The sequence below is a fragment of the Cupressus sempervirens genome, chromosome 8, assembly GCF_028749045.1.
Source record: "Cupressus sempervirens isolate cs-2001-9-10 chromosome 8, ASM2874904v1, whole genome shotgun sequence".
Lineage (NCBI taxonomy): Eukaryota > Viridiplantae > Streptophyta > Pinopsida > Cupressales > Cupressaceae > Cupressus > Cupressus sempervirens.
The window spans coordinates 560,437,620-560,456,319 of NC_143125.1; the positions used below are offsets into that span (position 1 = coordinate 560,437,620).

The 18,700-nt window shown below is 34.6% G+C and overlaps 1 pseudogene; it reads right to left on the reverse strand.

The window, feature by feature from the left end:
- Nucleotides 1-18,700, reverse strand: part of LOC149543642 (histidine biosynthesis bifunctional protein hisIE, chloroplastic-like) — a 207,860-nt pseudogene that overhangs the window by 30,806 nt on the left and 158,354 nt on the right.

An 18,700-nucleotide genomic window follows, 5' to 3' on the forward strand; every position in this document is an offset into this window, starting at 1 on the left:
TTAGTTGAGGTAAACATATTCAAAACTATTGAATATCCATTGAAGGATGGGAAGTTTGGAAGAAGGTGTAATCTAGTTATAGATAAAGTTAGTTGTCATGCATTTATGGATGAGTTTAAGAGTGTGATCATACTGAAATATGTTAAACACTCTCAATATTCTAGATGGCTTGATGGACAATTTCGCATATGTAAGAATACATTTCCAATTGGTACTATACTTTCAATTGTTGACTTTCTAGAGATCTGCATGCTTGCACCACAAGAAGAGGTACAACCACAATATTACAATTAAGTGCAAGTAAAAATTTATGTTCATATAGTTTATAGGCATGCACCTGATAGTACAGAGAAGGATCGAAAAATATTGAGAGAGTACCGTTTTTATTTAAGTGATAATAAACTCCATTCATCTGAGTTTGTCCAATATTTTTTCAAGGTCTTTTATGATAATTTAAAAGAGAGACAAATTCAAATGACACAACATTGGATATGGTCAGATAATTGTACAGGACAATTCAAGAATGCTAGAATGTTCTATTGGTTCAGTAGGACACATAAGAAAAATAACATCCAACATGTGTGGAGTTTTTTTGAGGCTGGACATGGTAAAGGAGAACATCATGGTGCTGGTGCATGTGTGAAGAGAGCCCTTAGTAAAGAGCAATTAAAATTTGAGGAAAAAGATAAATTCAAAAATGCACATGAGATTGTCGAATGGTGTAACAAATATTTATACACGGGATCAAGTCAAAACTCTACAATCAAACCATTTCTTCTACCTAGTTGAAGAAAATAATATCCCTTCAAGATATGATTGTGATACAATTAGTGGTTCAACTAAATGACATTCATTTAGGAGTTCAGATTCTAACACTTAGACTATATGGATTAGGGAGCTTGCTTGTTTTTGTCAATTTTGTCTTGCAGGTGAATGGGAAGAATGTGAGAATACAGAATGGGTTGAAGATTGGCAACAAAGATCATTAGCACCTACTGACACGCATTTTGAAGATGATATAGTAAATGAAGGCTAGAATGTTACTTTTGCATCAGAAGACTATGATCGTATTTCAGACCTCATAGAACCTGGTATGCACAATTTAATTAGATTTTTTGCAATCTCATGCTTCAATTTATATAATTTGCATATGTACATGAGTGATTAAAGTGTTTCTATACTTTATCTTATCTTGTAGGACATGTTTATGCTATTATTGCACCTAGTGACAATGATGAACAGACTAAGTATTGGCTAGCTAGATGTGTGGAACCTAAGAAAAAAATGACATGTCATCAAGTAGACGATGATGGTTTTGAGTATCCAATCGGGTCTGTTGTTGTAGCTGGTACCTAGCTACATAGATACCTAACAAGAAGAAATGGTTTGCCAGCATTTGAAGACTACCAAACCAAAAAGAAGATTTTACACTATTCTCATTTGGTTGTGGCAACAAATATCAAATTAGAAAGATACAAAGGGAGACCCACCAATAAGGTATTATGGACAATTTCAATGGACGAGCACGAGACAATTATAGATGCATTGCAAAAGAGAGAGGATGCAGATGGTACAGGGGGAGGACTACATTTAAATCAAAGACATGTAAGTTTTTTCACTATTGTATTATTTATATAAATATGTACTTATATAATCTAGTTACATGTATGTTTGTGTTGTCAATACCAATTTAGAGAACTTATATACCTCTTATTCAGGTCTCAATTACAAGTTATGCAAATTTAAATGTTAAAGTGGATCGAACATCAACATCTTGTGCAATTTCACATAGTAAGTACATACAAATTACACATATATTTACATAGTTCAGATACCTTGAATATTAATTTATGTGTTTATTAAAATGTGTGCTTTTGTTTTACATTTTTATTTTATAGGACCTCATTTGAAGAGATGTGTTCAACCAATCTTATGGTTCAAATGAGTTGAGTGAACTATAAATATATCATTGACATTGTCTTACATATATTCTGAAATATGTTGTACAAACTAATTTAAAAATGAGAGTTTACTTCTATTTGAAAGTTAAAGGTATGTGCACTTGATAAATTATTATAAATTAATTGTCAATTTAATTAATGACCTCCTATTTTGTTCCATTACTTTTACATTCAAGCATGTTTAAATTAATGTTTGTTTGAAGTTTCAAATTACTATTGATTGTAATATTAAAAAAAAGTCACTTGCACATGATAATTTAAAGATCATTACTCATTGTATTGATTATATGTTAGATCAATACTCATTGTATTCATTGTATTGATTATATCTTTCATTACCAAACAACACATTAAGATCACTTATGATGTACATTGTTAGGTACGTTATCCATACATGTGTGTCTTAAGGGGACATGGGAGTCCTAATAAGTCATTATGTCTGTTATAGGTTATGATAGGTATTCATATGTTTACTACCACATAATAGGTCTCATTAGGTGATAATGAGTCTTACATTACCAAACAACACATTAAGATCACTTATGATACATTGTTAGGTATGTTATCAATAAATTTTTTAATCGAGTAGGTCAATTTTATTTGTATGAATCTCAATGCATAAATTTGATGTGATATTTATCCAATAATGGTCTATAGATAGTTAAAATTATTGTTCATCTTGCATATATACTTACAAAATGTGTCATATGTTCATGAATAAAATATGCTAGAATAAAGAAAATGGTTTGAGTATACTTAAAACATGGTGAATCATAGTAATATATGTAATACATACACAAGCATGATAAGAAATTGTAAAAAAATAGTACATGGTCTAACATACATCATAACATGATCTATGAAGTGAAAAAATACATGGTCTAACATACAGTTTTAACTATCCTAACACAAAGTGTACATACATCATAAATAATATATATACATCATAAAAACACAATCTATAGGTGCCAACAAGACCTAATCTATCTGATCAAATTTCCTCTTTGCTCCACGCAAAGAGGACTAAGATGGATCATCATGTGTAATATGAGTCATCTCATCATGTCGGACACCTTGTGAGGTAGATGTATCACCCTGTGTAACATGAGGCACGTCTCATCATGTACTTGCTTAATTGATATGGGTCTCAAAATCTAGCTTGCAAATAAATTATACCACATGAGATGGGTGTCCCTCAGTAATAGGAGGAGGCGCACTATCAAAACTACCAAATGCAGCAGTGGTGAGGTCCTGTAATTTACAATACATACATTTTTTTAATTTGACTTTAGAGCATAATGAACTATACATTATGTACATAAATCACAATACTGACCTAAAATGACGATGTAGGTACCTCCATTTGGCTAAGTCCTGTGCTCTCAGCAACACACGTGGTGATGTAGTCCTAAAATTATGGATACATAAACGTTTAGTCAAAATTAAATATACATGAATAATTACAAAGTACATAATTTGTACACTACATTTTTTATACACTATAAATTAAACATGTATATAATGTATATATCATACCTGAGTGGTAGCCAATGTCACGGATGTGTCTATAGGTATGCTAGCACGATAATCATAAGATGGAGTCAAAAATAGACTATACCGAGGCCTGTATGGATGAGTATGATATCCATGCTCCCATTCGTAAAATCAAAACACATAAAATATATATACATGTGAGTCAAAATTGTTCAGATTATAAGTTAATAATAATGTACATACATAAAAATAATACAAATTATTTGTCTTGAGTCAAAAGTTCATACCGCATGTATTTGAGGCTGTGCCTCAGTGGTAACTGGAGTAGGAATTGTACTAACATCAGTATTTGTAGATGCAGACAATCCCTACAAAATCAATTAAAAATAACATATGAGCACATGTTATTAAATTCAAATTTGAATGTACATTTTTACAGTTTAATTCAAAGTGCATATCGTATAAGGGAAGCCAACATCCATAGGTCTCAAAAAAAGACTATACTGCCTCCTAGGAGGAACGGTGTCATCCATCCTCTGTTATTTGAAAAGTACAAATTAATATAGTTAATACAATTACACATGTATATAGAAAGTAAAGAATTATTTGCACTTTATATTTATATTAAATTAAAATTTTACCTGTTGCTCTTGACTCTCTCCAGGCTCTCCCTGCTGCATGAGGTCAACAAATAATGACGCGTCTATCTTGTCACTAGCATCACCGCAGGTAGTGTATACATCATCATCAAAATTTGCACCCTTAGCATAATGGCCATCGTGTGCTACACTAGGATCGCCCTGGGGGCCTATGCATATGCCTCCATAGCTCGTACAAACATGTCCAAATGGAGGAGCATGTACCACCTGTGTCCACTACTATACTAAATTGCCCGAAAGGGCACTCAAATGGGTAAAAGCAGATGAAATTGCATGATGATGGTGAGGAGCAGGCACAACAGGCGCAGGAAGAGGTACAAGGGGCTCAGCTCACCTATGGTTTCTTGTTTTGTCACTCAGCTTTGCCCCAGGCCTATCCTGAGGCATCCCTCTACCAACCCCCTGAAATGCTTTCATATCAAAATAGTTGGGTTTCAAATCCAACTCAAACTCAACCCATAAATTCCTAAGGAAGTACATGGGTACCTCATGGTTAGTGTGTGGTGGATGGTCAAATACCATCCACCACCGCTCCCAAAAATGTGTTGCTATGCGCAGATGTGTACACCACCTAATGGAAATGTGAGGATTCTTCTCACTAATTGGTTCACCCATATTAGGGTTTACAAAATAATGTTGAAAATTTCCTTTACCTATATGCAGGTTATAAACCTCTTTGTATGATAAGCCATCAGAGTAGAAGGCACACATGCTTTCCCTCCATGATCTAAATGAATTGATGTCTAAATCAAAATGATGAATGGATTCAACCATGCCTTGCGGGGGGTGCCTCTCATGTCGGATAGCCTCTATATCACTCATGAGGTCATTGAGGTTATGCCTCATGGTCTCGCGGAGCTCATCTGCCGTGGGTGGTGGAGGTGTGGGTAGAGGTGGAGGTGGAGGTATGGGAGGGGGAGGGGGTGGCGGTGGGTCCATCAAATATAATCTGCATATATATTTAAACAACATAAAACATAAAACACATCAAAAATACATCACAACATAATACATGACAAAATTACTATTTAGTAAAATTTAAATTTAAATTTTATGAACTAGATCTATATAAACGTGCATATCTTTATTAAAATCATATCAATTAAATAAATAAAGTTAAACACTTAAGTCAAATTAAACATTAAATACTAAATTTTTAAGTATGAACTCATTATGGATTATACATTTTCATGTCTCAGGATGAAACAAGGTTAAGATCATGACAAGGTTATGGTTTACAATTTTGTTATGTTAACAATTTTCATGTTGGCTAAGCTTAAGATTATTATAATGATTGTGATCCTTTAATTTTAGGGAAATTACCCAGGATTATGATTTTAGTTAAAATTATATGTACCTGTATTGGATATTTATTATGGTCCTAAGAAGAGAGTTAAGGTTACAATTATCTAATGAAAGCTTAGAGATAGAATTATGATTTGATTAAAAAATATTTATGATTGTAGTTTGAATCCTAACTATTATCCGCTTTTTAATGCAAACTATAAGTGTAGATCATGTTAGGTAATGAACTAATTTACATGTGAACCCTATCCCTAACCATATAATAATCCTAATTCTAATCATAATCCATAATTCATTACCTTACAAAGCTTTGACTATCCATTTTATTGCCAAAGTAATCCCTTGGCTATCCACAAAATGGTCCTAATAGATTTATATAGAAGACCAAATTGATTTAAATAAAATGAGCAGGAAGAAGAAAAACTTACACCCAATATTCAAGGAGAGAATCTTTTAACATACTTGAATTCTACCAACCAAAGTGAGATAATTAGAGTTCTAGATGTTGAGTTTTCTAAAGATTTTCTTATTGATATAAAGACACATTTCATTTATATGTTAGGGTTTACTACGAACGGAATCCCTAGGTACCTAACCACTTAATTATGAAATCTCCATCCAATACCATATTTACCACACAAGGTAGGGGACTCAATATTTAGCCCCAATAAGATAGATGTAGAGACATAAATCTTACTACCCAATACAAATAAAAGAGGTCCAATTTGATCATTAAATGACTCATGTTTCACTCTTCTAGCTTAAAAAGAATACAAATATATTATCAAAAAACTATGTACATTAGATACTTATTAATTATTTGGAGAGTAGATCCTCTAACTTTAGAGACAACTAGTTATCTCTAAGGAGATAATGTAATGAGTCAATGTTCAACAATAAAAAATAAAGAGGATGCAAGAGGACACCCTTTAATAATTGATCTAGAGAGTCCTAAAACTTATGATCTAATCCCATTAATTTCTTTACTAAAACTTTGACACCAATCATAAGAGAGGACACCATTTGACATTTAATATTGGATGGAGGGCTTGCAACATCATCATAGTGAAACTCCATTCCACCCTTTTGTAGACATTTTCATAATCAATTAATTGAGCATGCCTACACTCTATCCTAGAAATGTTTCTCAATACAAAGTCTTCCAATATGTTATCAAGTTCTCCAATATGCATAAATATCCTTAACAAAACACTTTTGTGTAGGGTTAATGATATTGGGTAGGATATCTTCCAGTGTAGAGGCTAAGACCTTGGCAATAATTATTTTGTATGATACGCATTTAGGAGTGTCCTGTCTCTAATTTTTAATGAGATTCATATCTCCCCTTTGGGATCAATTGATTACTTGACCTAGGGATTTTATGAGCCCTCTATTGATCACTTGATCAATTTTATGAGCCCTCCATTGATTACTTGATGTAAGGATTTCTCATTACTAATTTTTTGGATGGAGGAGTTGATTTGTGATAGAAATGGGTTTATCACTTGGAATAATGCATCTTCATTCTAGGAATGATGGTTCTCATTTTATCCCTATCTTCTAAATCATTTTGAACTATCATCATCTTCTAACCAAAAAAATTGATAGTAAACTTAGGAAAAAGATCTTACTATATATATCATTAGGGGGTGGGTATTTCTTTTTATAGAATAAGGCAATATTTTGTTATGTGGCCTTCCATTCTGCAAAGGTAATAAACATTTAGGCTACCCATCCAAGGGTCTAGTCTGGGCTCCTACTCGCACTGATGTGGACACCTCCACCTCTTGATGGTCAGGGAGGGTTACTTAATTAGATGTCTGATTCGTTCAAGTCTCTTCTAATTTTTTTATCATGTATCATTTTGAGATCTTGATATCAATGTTTAATTAGTTTTAGGATTAGGGTTCAATTTGGTTTGTATTGTTTGATTAGGTTTACATGCTTAGGTTTCAATTAGGACAAGAGTTAATAAATTGAATTAAGTTTTAAAGTGCTAAATTTGGTTTTAGATATAGAATTATAGTTAGAGCTTTTAGATTAAAAACCAACATTAATTCAAAAAAGTTAGGTTTGAATTTTTTTTTAAAGTGTTCAATATATTATTGAGTTCTAGTTTAGGCTGATTTGGTTTAGTCTTAAGGTCAACGTTTAACTTGGTTCAATCTTCTAGGGTAATGGTTCAATTTGGTTAATGGTTGGGGATAGGATTTTTAAGGTTAAATTCAAGGTTTCTACTCTTAAGTTGGGATATATAATTAGGTTTATAATCATGGTTTAATTCAATTTGGTTTATAAGTATAATATTAATTAGTTAAGGGCTAGGGTTACCTTTCAATCTTAGGGTTTGACATTTATAAAATTAGTACTCAAGGTAAGATAGGAAAGTTATTTAATTATTTATATATTACCTGGTGTAGGTTTTAGAAAATTAAGATTACTTAGGTTAAGATGATAGCAAGGGTTATGATTAGAGTTAAATTCAATTTACAAATTGACATTATAGAACTAATCCTAAATGACGCCCAGCCAAGGGATCCAAAGAACTAATCAAAATTTTTACTAAGCAAGCAATAACATACATACAATAATTTCCATTTATAAAAAACATAAGAGATTGCATTCATTAATGAGCACATTTACATTTCATTTTTAAATAATTATAAACTACTAAAAGCAAAATAAATAACACATCCACATGAAAGTTCATATTAACTACTTCAGTGCAATCCATTTAAATAATTTATATACATTTGTTTCGAATGCCACTTGGCAAATTAATTCAGAATGCACAATCATCCACTGTACATGTCACAGGGTATGAAAGGCTGAAAGAATATACATTTATAAAATAGTTTACATCATCCATTTTCAATCCGTGAAACAAAGTAAAATACAATTGAAGTAAAATCATTTTAAATACTATAAGTTTTTTGTTTGGATCCCTTGGCGGGCTATTATGTGATTAAGTATTTTATATATGTTTAGGGTTTTATTTATATGGTTAGGTCGAGATTATAGTTTAAACAATGAATTTTGGTCGAGGTTATAGTTAAAATAAGGGCGAGGTTATATGGTTTTAGGTCGAGGTTATATTTATTTGTAAAATTACATGTTTAAACAATAAATTTACATCTAATCTAATCATTCAACATTGTAATAAATACATTTCAAAACATCTAAAATAATAATTTTTTAAATAAATATTTACGAAACTATATTTTAATTAACAAATACAAATATTTAAACATTTAAGTTCATTAACAATGTAAATTTACAATTTTACATACACATTAAAAGTGAAAAAATAATAAATTAACATACATATTAAATTGAAAATTGAAAAAAATAAAGTAAAATAGTATAAAACATATTAAAATACCTGTGTATCGAAAACTAGTAGCAAGGGAGTAGTCGATAGGGCTGAAAAATGGGCTCCTTTATGCATCTCTAATCGAGCTCCCATTTTTGAGGTCATGAAAATGACCTCAAAAATGCCAAAAAAGTGCTTATATAAACTTTTACAAATCGGGTACCCGATTCTTAAAAAGGCAAGTGCCTGATAGTTAAGCGGCTCGGGCACCTGATCCATTTTAAATATCAGGTACCTAATTTTTAAAATTTGGCTCAGGTGGCCTGAAGCATAATTTTAATAATGAGTACTCGATTTTTAAAAAATTGGGTACCCATTTTTGAGAAGTACAATTTCGCAGATCTGACTTTCGCATAATTGCGACCCAACTTCTTGTAGTCACCCTTTTATTGAATACCAAAGAGAACAGAACAATAGAGGAAACCAAGAACACTAAAGAGCATTATCATGTTCAATAAGTTGACCCAGCTTATGAGATAAGTTAGTGGAGAGCATCCTATGATCAACAATGTTCCAATCTAGCGCATATTTGGAGGCCCATTTAGCCAAGCAATCAGCCACACCATTCCACTCTCGAGGGATATACATAAAAGACACAAAATCTAGAGAATTGCATAATTGAGTGATCTATTGAATAACCAATGTTAGATGCCAATACACATCCACAAGGTTTCATCTATTCAATAAATTTAGAACCACTTGCGAGTCAGTCTCAAAGATAATTCTTCTCCAACATTGTTGACAAGACTATTCCACTACAACCAAGATAGCAAGGGCTTTCATGAGATTATTTTTATGGTAACACTTGTAAATAGAAAATAGAAATTGAATATGACTAGAGCTATCACACCCAACTCCCCCAATGCTAGCTAGTCTAGGATTTCATTCAAATCTATCAAGATCCTTCTTAACCAAATAGCTTGACATGTTGCTACATTTACTACTATGTATTCAACCTCTATTTTAGATTGAGCAATAATAGGTTGCTTCTTGAATGCCCATGAAATTGCACCTGATCCCATATGAAACATGTATCTGGAAGTGCTCTTCCTATCATCTAGACTTCTAGCCCAATCACTATCTGTGTAACCAATCAACTTGAATTCACTTTTTGTAGTATACAAAACCCCAAATCCCTTGGTACCATTCACATACCTTGAGATCCTCTTTCGTTCCTGCCAATGGGAACCCTTTGGTGTTTCCATAAATCTAGAAATTAGATTTACTGCATGCATTATGTCTAGCCGAGTTGTAGTCAAATACATCAAACTTCCAACCATACTCTTGTATAGTGTTGGATTCACGCTTTTGCTGCAATCTTCCTTGCTCAACTTCAGGCCTACTGTTGTTGGTGTTGGGGTTGCCTTACTATTTTGCATTGCATATTTTTCTTAAGAGATGAAGATGCCATCATGCATTTGTTTTACTTCTATGCCTAGAAAATACTTCAAGAGACCTAGGTCTGTCATTTCAAATTTATTTTTCATAGCCTCTTTGAACTCACCAATTGGAAAATTATCATTTCTAGTGAATATTAAATCATCAACATACAAGAAAACAATCAACACATTACAATTTGCTACCTTGATGTAAAGTGTGGGCTCACCATCACTTTTGCTAAAGCCATTTCTCATCAAATATGAGTCAATCCTTCTATACCATGCCCATGGAGCTTGTTTGAGCCATATAGAACTCTCTTCAATCTATACACCTTGTGTTCTTCACCTCCAACTTCATAACCAAGTGGTTACTCCACATAAACTTCTTCTTTCAATACACCAATTAGCAAGGTAGACTTCACATCCATTTGATATTTTCTACATTTGTGTTGGGCTGCAATTGCTATGAAAACATGTACAATTTCCATCCTTGTAACTAGGGCATATGTCTCATCATAATCTCTGCCATATTAATGTTTGTACCCCTTGACCACCAAAGGTGCCTTATGCCTATCTATTTTTCCTTTAACATTGCACTTGATCTTGTATACCCATTTCACTCCAATTACTTCTTTCTTGGGAGGTAAAGTAGTTAACTCCCATGTCTCATTCCTTTCAATAGCATCTATTTCCTCATCCATGGAATTACACCATTTCTCCTCATTTACAGCTTCCTCAAAATAAATTGGATCACTGTGAGAAAATAATGCAAAATTTACACTCTCATCATAATCTTCTTCACACCTTTCATCTTGTTATATCTCCCTTATAATCTTGGTCTTCCTTGGCAATAGGGAGGTGAGAGTGGGATCTGAATGCTCAGTATTTTTGTTGCTACTATTTTGCATACTAACCCAGGGCTGTCTTGAAGTGCTTGGAGTTATTGCTCAACATGTTAAAGGCTGCTTCCCTTTTTTCCTTTGTCTACAATCCATATTTGCTACTCCTTGCTGATCACCAATATCATCCTCTTCCTCTTCAATGGTAGGCACTTTACTTGAAGTACTTTAGGACTCATCTACCGAGCCATCCCATGACTGATTTTAAAGAAACTTCACATCTCTTGAAATGATGATCTTCTTGTTAATTGGATCATATAGCCTATAGGCCTTTGATTCTAAGTTGTACCCTATGAAGATGCACTTAACACTTTTTTCATTCAGCTTTTTCCTTTGTTCCTTAGGCACGTGTGCATATGCTACACATCTAAACACTCTCAAGTACTCAACTGTCCATCTGCCCCTTGACCAAGCCTCAAGAGGTATCTTGTCACAAACTAATTTTGTTGGATACCTATTGATCAAGAATATTGTTTTTGCTACATGCTCTCCCCAGTATTCAGTTGGGAGTCCTTTTTCTTTCATCATGCTTCTTTCCATTTCAACAATGGTCCTATTTTTCCTCTCAACTAGTCCATTTTTCTACAGAGTATAACTGGTTGTAAGCTCTTTCTTGATTCCATTTTTCCTACAAAAGTTTACAAACATATTGGAGGAATAATCCCCTCCTCTATCTGATCTAAGGACCTTAATATAGTGTCCACATTCTTTCTCAACCAAGGCTTTAAATTCTATAAATTTGTCAAAAGCTTCAAATTTATTCTTCAAAAAATACACCCATATCCTATGACTAAAATCATCTATGAATGTCATAAAATAAGTACTCCCCCCAATAGAAGTAGTTTGCATAGGGCCTACCAAATTTGAATGCACCAATTCTAATGGTGCTCTAGCCCTTCTAGAATTTCTAGAATTAAAGGGAAGCCTATGTTGCTTACCCAATATGCAAGTCTCACACTTGTCATATGAATTTACAATGCTTGGAAAACCATCTACCATTCTTTTCTTGAATAACAAATTTAAACCAGCAAAGCCAAGATGTCCATACCTGAGATGCCAAAGCATTGAGGGGTCTTCAATCATGCTTCTAAGAGCTGATTGCTAGTGTACTGCTGCACATGCATGCTTGGGAGGTGCAAAACTGACTTGAGAAGAGAAACATTTCTCTATCCTCAACAGAAACATCCGGTTCTTTGTCATTTGGACTGCTGTAAGTAATCTATTACTCCCATCCTTCTCATGAATGACACACTTGTCATTTTTCAACAGTACTTTATATCCATTTTGAATGAGTTCTCCAACACTCATCAAGTTGTGCTTCATACCAGGGGCAAAATACACATTTTTTATTTCCTTCTTCTCACTTTGCTTGGTTTGGACCATAATAGATCCTTTGTCCACTATGGGAATAGTTCCATTATTTCCCATTTTAATTTCAGACTTAAAAGTCTTATCAATGAAATAAAATAAACTTTTATTACCACTCATGTGGTTGTTACATCCGCTATCCAAGTACCATACCTTAGGGCTTCCTTCTTAACCAATGTTACACATGATGAAGGCTGTGGGATTGTTTGCATTTCCCATGTTCACATCAGCCACATTAGCATTTTTCTTTGACTGATCACCCTATTTCTTCTAGCATTCACTTGCATAATGTCCATACTTATGAGAGTAGTAGTATTCAACATTACTCTTATTGGAGTTGTAATTATTCTTACCTCCTCTAGAGTTGTTTTGAGAGGTGCTTGCTCCCTCTTAATTGCTTGCTTGTCCTGAGCTTTCTACACTAATATTACTTTGACCATTCCTTACACAACCTCTACTTATTGAACCTCTACCAGAGCCATTTCTTCCTCTCCCCCTGCCCCTTGAATTCTCTTAAGCCTTGAAAGACTATTTTTGGGAAGTAGTAGCTGACCTGTTTATCCAGTGCTCATGGGTTTGAAGAGTTCCCATCAACTCCTCCATGGTCAATGTGGTAAGGTCCTTAGCCACCTCTATGGTCATGACAAGATTGTCATATTTTAGAGGTAAACTCATCAATATCCTCTCTACTATTCTCTTCTCATCATAGTCTTCTCCAATTGATTTGAGTTAGTTTATCAAAGTGGAGATTTGTGAGCTAAACTCTACAATAGGTTCATTGTCCCTCATCTGAAGGTTCTCGAACTCTCTTATGATCATCTATAGCTTCACTACTCTAACCTTATACGTTCCCTTGAAGTTTGTCTCAAGGATATCCCATGCTTCCTTTGCATAATTTGTTGCTGCAATCTTGGGGAAACCTATCTCTATCATAGCTGCCTCAATCAGAGTTAATGCCTTAGCATCTTTTCTCCTTGACTCTTTCAACTAAGTCTTTTGTGGATTTGTGGGATCAGCATACTAAGTTGGGTCAGTCACATCATTGAACCCATTTATCACAAACTCCCATAAATCATTTGAAACCATTATGGTTTTCATCTTCTTTGCACATGTATAATAATTTTTTCCATTAAAGGATGTTGGCTATTACCATATCTTTCCTACATCTAATGCCATGTCAAATATCCCAAAAAAAAAAAATCCCTAACTCACTATGGATGTGGGGCCTCAAAGATCTGATACCATGTGAAAAGTTAATCACAACTCAAAAAAATTTCTCGGCTATAACTATTGTCGAGTGCTAATTTTTGCTCTACATGTGAAGGATCTATGTGGCAAGAAGGCATCGAGTGAGCTCGACACATGAAGGAAAACTTGAAAAAAATGGATGCCGAGTGAGCTCAGTCACCAATGTAGGGTGGAGCTTGGTAATAGTGGGTGTCGAGTGAGCTCAGCTTAAACTACAAAGTTTCAACATAGACAAAGATCAGATCGAGTGATAGATTTACAACGTGAATGTTTCCACAATTAAAACCAAAGAGCCAAAGCTTGAAACATTCAACATTAAACTTCTCAAATGCAACAAATAGAAGAAGAGCAATAGATTCAAATATGCCTACTTATTTTCTATTCAACTTTGATTAAAAACATTACAAAATCTAGGAGCATTTGGCTTCAACTAAAAAACTTAGAATAACCCTAAATCTTCAAACAAGTAAAACTTTAAACTTACAACTCTGATGGCTACATACAATAGTGCCTAGAGCAATCACTACTTCATAGGGTGAATTCAACAAACATAAACTTATAGAATGACTAGCAAAGAAACACATGCAACTGCACACACAAAACAAGCTTCCTTCTGTCCTCTGCACAACTAGATCTGCTGATCACTTTCTTTCTTCTTCCTTCTTTGCTCTTCTCTACAATTTCTCTCTTTAACTCTATATATGGTCAAATGAATTAGATCATTCCTTTTGTCTTACTGGAAAAATGAGTTCCCTCTCATTTCTAGATTTGAAAAACTCACCTACCTACATTCAATTTTCTAAACGTTCTACAATCCATCACGTGGTAGCTGGGCATTTGGCTCCAAGGGCAAATGACAATATGAAATTAATCTTCCAACAATATATACATATCATTATCTTGCTATGTGATGTTCACTATATAGATGTATTGCTGCTATATGATATTCATGATAACTCCGTGTATTTGTTCTCTCCTAATGCTTTTCCCATCTTCTTTAAATCTCTAACCTTTCATCTATACAATATGATCTCCTATATATTCAAGACTATCTTCAAACATGTCTTTACCAATTCTTTTAACACCAATGACAATATTTCCATCAAGTAGTTGGCATCATGAAATAGTTCTGCATACACAAGGGATATGAGCAAGTAGAAATGATTGAAAGGATTTCATCAATGACCAACTGACCTCTACCATCCAAATCCAATTGCAAAATTTTGGTGGGCCAGAGAAGCTTGCTAGACCATGTCCACAGAAGGCACCAAAGTCCTATATAGGTAGATTAAAATGTGGACACTGGTGCCAACTCTTTAGTCTTGCCTAATTCTAATCTTGGGTCGATAAGTCACAAATGCAAGTTCACTCAGATCCAAAATCCTTGCCATATCACTAAAATCAAGAAATATTCCATCTTCCAACTTAAAAGGTGGACAATCAAACAAAAAGCCAGCATCCATCTCAAACAATGAAATAACAAACTAAAAACTATTATCATCCTCATGCTCAACCCTATCCTTTTGCTGATCCAAACTTCGATTTTCTATTTTCTTGAGACAATGGACTATTTCAAAAGATTCCTCTATGTTATAAAGTTCTTTGATTGCAAGCTTGATTTTATTAGCATTTTCTCTATCCTCTTCTTCTTTAGTTGTTAATCCATGTAAAATTGATCTTCCACTTCAAATAATGTGTTTTAGGTATTACTGTTTGAATATATAGTTAATTTAAGCTTATAGGTAAGCTCTTCAAACTTTTCCATTGTTTCCTTGGATGTAGATAAAGTCTTATCAGTAATTGTAATAGCCACATGTTTATTTTTCACCATATGCAAGTAAAGTTGGTTTCGTGTCTTCCATCATGATCTTAATATTTTGCAAATCAGCAAGGGAGACAATGTATTCATAGGAGCAATGGAAATGGTTTGTTCATACTAATTCCTTGGTGTCTTTTAAATGAGATTTTGAACAAGACTCTTTGTGTCATCCACCTTAGATAATGTTTGACTTGACTAACTTGGGTAACTAAGTGCAGCATGTTCATTCCATAGCCATTTGGTTCCTTGATAGCATCTGGACTATTCTTTATCAACTCTTTTAGGGTTTCCAAATGCCGCAACTCCACTACCATAAAAATAGGATTTGCCTTGTTGTTATTAGTACAATAACAAACTTTTCGCTAGAACAAAGTTATTAATACACAAAAAAAAGTTTTGAAATGATAGTGTTTCTTTGTAGCTGTAGTTTTTAATGGGGGTTTTTCCTTAACCATGCCTTTTGTCTGATACTCGGGACTAGTTTTTTTGGCCGCTAAGAAATCTTAGCACCTCCCGACCGACCTTTTTTTACAGAGCACTTCTAGTTTCCCAACCCTCCGTAAAACTATCAAAAAAATTTGTTTTCTTGTTCTAGTGGAACTTATTCAATGCCAGAAACCCCTCTCTAAGTTTACCATAGCTGTAAAATTTGACCTAGCTATGGGGATCTGCAGTGAACAGACAAGGAGACTGGGTATGGAGATGTCATTATTTGATGCTATGACACCATGTGCAGGTTCAAGTCCGTAGATTATCTACCACAAAATAAGATTGTATGTGAACTATTTGATAGAATGTTGAGTATAGTATTTACTTTTGTTTATTAATATACACTTTAGTTTTGTTTATTCATATACTGTGTAGTACTATTTTGAATCATGGAACCCCCACCCAATCTTGTAACACTACAAAAAATAGTTGACCGCTTGACATTATTGGAGAAGGATAATGCAACTCTAAAAGTCACAACTCTTTCTCTCTCAGTAGTTTCCCAAGGTCTCTTAGTGTAGTTGTAGAAGTACGAATCAATGAATCAAACTCTCCAAGACACTATTCACTCCCTATCTCAATCATTAAATGATTTGAACTAGTAGGTTGTGGCTAATTCTTCATGCATCCAAGACCTCTTTGAAACTTTTACCACACAAACAACAAGCATTACAAAAGATATCAGCTCCATTATTGAAGACTTCGGGGATATGGAAAACCTCAAGGACAAGCAGACCAAGATTGTTAATAACCAAACATCTCTTTTGACTAAAACAAAGCAGCAAATTAAAACTTGGCCTCCACTTGCAAACACTCTAGCACTATGCCTGTGCTCGAGGTTGAAAAATTTGTCCAAGAGAAGTTAGCAGAGGATCGGGTTACACACTGCAAAGAACTCAACCTTCAAGTTAGAGGTCTTCCTTCATCCTCCATTGATCTTCTTTCCACAAGCTACTCATTTCTTAGCGAGCAACTGGGTATTTCCGATATTACATTAGACAAAGGATGGTTTGGACATAATGACACCCTTTTTATTAGGTTTCTCTCACTAGCTAATCGACTACAAGCTCTTAGAGAAAATAAGAAGCTCATCCTTCTTCTTACAAAGATATTTCTTTATGAGGACCTCACAAAATCATAGGTAGCTGAACTAAAGTGCTCTAGGAGTCTTGTGGTAGAAGCAAGGAGTAATGGGAAATGGATAGTAATAAGGCATCTAAAAGAAGTTATTTGTGACTCACCTCCCAAGGGTTGGGATGAGAGACATATCCAAGCCAAATGATAGTTTGAGCACCAACAGTTGGGCAAGTCTAAGCCCTCCACTGGCTCTCTACTTGTCAACTTTTCAAATGGCAATGGCTCCCTGTGGTCTTTTCCAGGCTTACTTCATGATGCAGTTGGGTATGTTGATTTGTTGGTTGTTACTGAGACTCATGAGAGTCCTTCTTAGCCCCTTCCAAGTTACATAGGATATCAATGGCTTTTAGTTTTTAGAGAGGAGGTCTACACTTCAGGTCATGTGCATGATTCCAGTGGGGTTGCTTGTTTGATTAGAGATGATCTATTCAATACAACCACATTGGTTCTTTCGAATCTTAGGCCAAATTTATGTCGATCCTAGATGATGGCACTAGTTGTCGTCAGACAAATATCTTCATTTTTGTTTGTTACATTTTTCCAACTTCCTCACCTTATGCCATTCACAGGGTTGAAGACGGGAACCCTTTTACAAACCTATTTGAGAGCATCTCCAAGTTTTGGGTTATGGGTGATGTCATCATCTTAGGAGACTTTAATGCATGGACAAAAGATCTCTAGACCCCCCAATAGGACTGTGGGTCCGACTTGATTTGTACCACTAAGAGGGATCCTACTAGTATGGGGCTTTAGCAATTGGCCAAGGATCATAGTGGACCACTAACTTGCTATGGTCACTACCTTCTCCACCTTTGTGGGACCTCTAATCTGGTGATTCTGAATGACCTTTCTTGCCTCCTAGGTTCTAAGTTTTTTATGTTTTGGTCTCATAGTGGCAGTGCAAGTGTGGTTGGTTATATCCTCATTATTGCTTCTTTCCTCCCCTCAATCCACAACTTTACTATCTCTCATCTTCCCCTGGTGGATCATGCCCTCCTTAGCCTTTCAGTTTGCATTTCTTCCCACCCTCTACCACCCATCTCTAGTCATCCTACTTAGAACCACCCCCTTGCCCATTTTTGTTTTGAATATAGCGATCAAGGCCTCTTCATTTTCTATTTGAGAAGATTCCTTTGCCCCCGCTAGCTTCATAGATCATAGTCAGGTGTCACCATGTTTCACTCACTAGCTACCACAATTTAGGAGTCGAGTCTCCTCTCTATCCCTTACCACTCCTTTCCTAGCACTCCTAGATCTGGTTGATGGAATACTTGTCCCATGACCTAGTGGTTTGATGATGCCTATAAAACCTTCCACCACTCCTTATGCTTGTCTTTTGATACTCATTCCCTTAGTTTCACCAATTTATGAATCTCCTACAAAAACTTTATTTGCCATAAGAAGTGATTATTTATTGCTTCACAGGGTAGATCCCTTAGTGACACACTTATTTAGTATCCCAAGTTGATTTGGTGCATCATGCTCCCCCAACATATCCATCCCTAGTCTACCCACAACCTTTGCCTCCTTTCCTCTAATGTCTCCATGTTGAATGATATCCTAGCTTAG